The sequence below is a fragment of the Eubalaena glacialis genome, chromosome 2 (genome assembly GCF_028564815.1).
Source record: "Eubalaena glacialis isolate mEubGla1 chromosome 2, mEubGla1.1.hap2.+ XY, whole genome shotgun sequence".
Taxonomy (NCBI): Eukaryota; Metazoa; Chordata; class Mammalia; order Artiodactyla; family Balaenidae; genus Eubalaena; species Eubalaena glacialis.
In genome coordinates, this window is record NC_083717.1 from 24,554,914 (window position 1) to 24,559,258 (window position 4,345).

The window sequence follows — 4,345 nt, forward strand, 5'->3', positions numbered from 1 at the left end:
ACCTAAGTGTCCACTGATGAATGAATGAATAAAGAAAATGTGATGTACACATACAATGGACTATTACTCAGCCTTAAAAAAAGAAAATAAAATCCTCTAATTTTTGACAGTACGGATGAAGCTTGAGAACATTATTCTAAGTGAAATAAGCCAGTCACAGAAGGACAACTACTGCATGATCCCACTTCTATGAGGAAATTAAAATAGTGCTCTCTTCGGCAGCACATATACTAAAGCTGGAACGATACAGAGAAGATTAGCATGGCCCCTGTGCAAGGATGACATGCAAATTCATGAAACATTCCATATTTTTAAAAAATAAAATAGAAGCAGATAGTAGAATGGTTGTTGCCAATGGGTACACAAGATGAATAACTTCTAAGACTGTGCTGTACAACACTGTACACTGTTAACAAAACTGTATTGTGCACTAAAAATCTGTTGAGAGTAGATCCCATGTTGTGTGTTCTTACAAAAAAAAAAGATGTTTCTAGGAGCGTGAGTTATATGCATGAACCAAGACAGGGAGATTTCAGTGAAATAATGTGTTTACCACACTGTTGTGCATAAAATATCCAATGTAAAGACACGTGTAGAGAGACTTCCCTGGTGGCACAGTGGTTAAGAATCCGCCTGCCAGTGCAGGGGACACGGGTTCGAGCCCTGGTCTGGGAAGATCCCACATGCCACGGAGCAACTAAGCCCGTGCGCCACAACTACTGAGCCTGCTCTCTAGAGCCCACGAGCCACAACTACTGAGTCCTCGTGCCACAACTACTGAAGCCTGTGCGCCTAAAAAAGCCACCGCAATGAGAAGCCCGCACACTGCAACAAAGAGTAGCCCCCGCTCGCTGAAACTAGAGAAAGCCCTTGCACAGCAACGAAGACCCAACACAGCCCAAAATAAGAAGAGTCAGGTACTATGGGGGAAAAAATCATCTATATGGTCACCAAAAAATTCCTGGTAAGGCAAGGGATTTGGAAATGGTACCATTGCCTAGGAGTTGATACTGAAAGCATTAAGCTATTTGACTTACACGATGTAAACAGATATTTACCACGTGCTTATTACGTAAATACAAACGTGTTAGTAGGAGTGCAAACATGGGTAAAAGAGAAGTCGGTCCTCAAGGAACTTGCTGTCTAATTGGGAAGATAAGAAAAGCAGATATATAATTATTTCATACTTTACCAGATGGGAGAGCTTGGACAAAAATATTCAGATTTCCTCTCCATTGGATGGATGACGGAGTCAACCAGGACTGAGGGAGGAATGGTGAGATGGGGCCAACTTGGGGAAAAGGTCACCCTGGCACGCTGAGAAGGGGATGCCTGCCCGTGACAGCGGCCTGACCGTCTTCATAGACGTCCCTTGCAGAGTCACCAGCAGGAGGACACCTCTCGGCCCAAGTCAAGTCTTTTTTCTGATCCTGAGTAAACGCAGTTAGTGACTTTTGTTCCCTGGATACTTGCTACTCCAATGAAATTGCTTATTTAAGTACGATCTGAGCCCAATGTAGACTCCAAGCCACACTCACCATGCTCCGTTTATGACAGGAGGGGATCCGTCCTCTCAGTGACATATACAAGCCCCAGATGGAGGGTGTTTTGCCACCTCCCAGAAACAAAAAGCTCTCCTTAAACTCAAGTTTAAATTACATTCCCGAATTCCTTTTTGTTCTTTTGTAGAACAAAAATCTTGAAGCTGCAGAAGTTCGCCATTGCATGTCCCCCTTGTCATTAGCTCACTGCCCCTCCTCACCTTTTGTTTTCTCTGCCCTCTGCAGCTACCCGGATCTCACGGACATGCAAACCCCTGCAGCTGAGACACTCAGCTCGCCCTGCACAGGAAAGGAAAGCAGAGACAGTGTGTTCATTTAATACCTTCCAAGCAACTCCGTGTCTTCCTCCGGGATCACCCCCTTTCGCTCTTGAGCCTGTGCCTATGTACATGCCTGGCTCGAGCCGCAGTTAAACTTTCACACACACAAATCAGAATAGCAATCCCCAAGGGCCCTCGATCCCTTTCCAGCCTGACGAGCATCATGCAGGGCAAACGGTCCAAGTTGGCTTGCCCAGAAAGTGGGAAGGCTGTGTTATGGAAACACTGCCTGGTGTCATGGCAACAGAACAGATAGCATCCCCCACGCCCGCCTCCATGGCCGGCTGGATGTGTGTCTAAAACATGATGGCAAAGGACCAGCCACATTCAGAATCAATCTCATTTTAGGGAGGAATTAAGTCTCCATGTCCTTTGGATGATGAATGACTGCTACCCCAAGGGCCATATCTATAGAGACAGTCACAGGAAACAAAGAAAAAAGACCCATGACTTGCTTCAGTTCATCCTTCATTGGAATATAATATATAGTTTTATTCTTACATAAGGAGGAGAATTTATGTCAGACTTTCATCCTGTTCTTTGTACATGATCTTATTGAGTGCTCACCACCAGCCACCCATGCATACTCTATTTGCACAGTGTTGTAGGACACTCCATGGGGTTTATTCCTAAGAGAACAACTGTCTCTGCCCTCAGGCGTCTATCCTCAAAAGTGCAAAAAAACAAAATGAGGCTTCTCCTTGAACCTCAATCTTTGCTTTAAAAATAGGGAGGGAGTGAAATGGTTGCCTAGCATATTAGAATAAACATTTTCTCACCTTTTAATCAATCACATAGTTGTTAGTTGTCAACTAAGGATGGAGAAAAAAAAACATCTGTTATCTGTGAATGGAAACCTGGTACAAACTTGCACCATCCTTGAAACTAATGTGCTTCCAGGGCAAATTTCCCTGCCACAAATTGACATGTGCTTTAGGCAAATACAGAGAAACTGTAGAATTAAACAGGTAGAACATAACTGGAAAAGTGGAACTTGACATGAAAGCAGCATATTATATTCTAAACAAAGAAGGGCTGAATTTTGGATGATCCACTCTTGGCTAAGTGATGTGATCGTTCCATTCCTGTACAGCTCGTTCTGGCTACAGCTCGTCCCAGGCCCCCAGTCCTTCTCCTTCTTGCCTCCAGGGTGCCCACCCTGCGAAGCACGGCCCATGGTCTGTTTCTCACTTCTAATCAGGACATAGCCTCCAAGTCCCAAGGAGGGTGGTTCCGCCCTGCCCCCTCTGCCAAGAACAGAAGACAGCTGGGAGCAGTGTTATTAAGCAAAGAGATGGGAGGAGAACAAATACATATTCTCTCCCCATTGGGCTTTCAGATTAAGAAAGATGCATAGCCCCCCATCGGTAGAGAAAACTAAGCCTCAATAAGTCAATGGAAATTACCTGTGAAAGTTCGTAAGTGTAACATTAGGTAGAGCTGGATGATTTTGTTGAAAGGACTTTTAAACTCCTTCTAAACAGATGAATGTCAAGGCTCACCATCACTGACTTCCCTAAGTCCAACCAGCATGAACTTGACCTGACAGTGACTTTATTCCCACCCACTCCCAGTTTTGGGAGCAAGTTGAAATAGTCATTTCTTCCATCCTCCGGCCATCTGCTCTCCTCCTGCACAAAGGGAGTCAGTGAGGAGTGCCCCCGCCCCAGATTCCATTAATTCTGACCCTTCCCAGCTTCTTTCTTTTTTTTACCACCCCAGAGTTACATGGCTAGTGCTTTTCATGCTTAATTCCAAGCAATCATGAAACATCCAATTCTTCCCATCTTCAGAAGTACAAAGCCAGGATTGCAGGAAGATCAGAGAAGCAAGAAGACAAATCTGACATTTATTTTCTTGTTTTCGAAGGACAACGCAGCACTCAAATGAGATGTCAGATTTTTAAATAGGTCATGGGGCTGCAGCTTTCTTCTTACATGTTGGTATGTAACCCATGGAGACTAATTTTACATGATGTAATGAATGTATAATCTAATCAAGAACCATTTATTGCATGCCTGCTCTGTGTTCAGCAGTGTAAGAGATGCCAAAGTGTTCGTATCTAGTCGAGAGGTAAACATACACACAAGGAAGTCAACTCATAATAGAAGCAAGTATACGAAGGGTTCTGCCAGTGATATAGAGAGTAAAAGTTCAGAGGAGGGAGAGGATATTGTGAACCAGAGTAGCCAGGAAAGGCATGGGAGGTGATGTGGCTGAACGTTGAAAGATGGCAGGATGGCAGAAGCCAGAAGGAGAGAGAAATGTTCAGTGCCCACTGTGAGAAGACAGCCCTTCCCAGAACAGCAGAAAGTTGGCATTGGAGAGCAATGCTAAGGTTGGCATGGAGAGCCTACGAGTGTGGGTTTAGCATCTCCTGTTTCCTTTCCTCTTTGCTTAATTACCCAGCGAATTTTGTCTTAGGTGCTTCTGTGGGAATGCAATGCTGCATGTGGGCTGGAG

General features: G+C 44.5%; 1 non-coding gene across 1 annotated transcript; it reads left to right on the forward strand.

The window, feature by feature from the left end:
* The first annotated feature begins 206 nt into the window (after positions 1-206).
* On the forward strand, positions 207-313 carry LOC133086503 (U6 spliceosomal RNA). Its single transcript, XR_009700257.1, has one exon. It is a non-coding gene; the product is annotated as a U6 spliceosomal RNA (small nuclear RNA).
* The last annotated feature ends 4,032 nt before the right edge of the window (positions 314-4,345 follow it).